Source organism: Acomys minous (assembly GCF_964271855.1).
Source record: "Acomys minous genome assembly, chromosome: 9".
Classification (NCBI taxonomy): Eukaryota; Metazoa; Chordata; class Mammalia; order Rodentia; family Muridae; genus Acomys; species Acomys minous.
This window is the reverse complement of record NC_140490.1, coordinates 34,384,105-34,384,449: the sequence shown is the minus strand read 5'-3', so window position 1 is coordinate 34,384,449 and position 345 is coordinate 34,384,105.

Here is a 345-nt window from a genome sequence, read left to right as displayed (position 1 = left end):
ACTTGGGAGGCAGAGGCAGGCGGATCGCTGTGAGTTCGAGGCCAGCCTGGTCTACAAAGTGACTCCAGGATAGTCAAGGCTAACACAGAGAGACCTTGTCTCGAAAAACCAAAAACCAAAAAAAGAGAAGAGCTCACCGACGATGTCTTGTGTATGTTGTCTCCTGCACTGCCTGCCCTGCTCCTGTCCATCCTGGTAACCACGTTCTTTCATGCCTGACTGAAACCCCAGGAAACCAGGTTCCATCCCAGCTGACAAAGGACCCAGCACCCATGCTAACAGAGACTAAGACCAGTACAATCCCAGGAAGAAGCACCGCCATGTGAGAGGGTCGGAGAGTGAAAA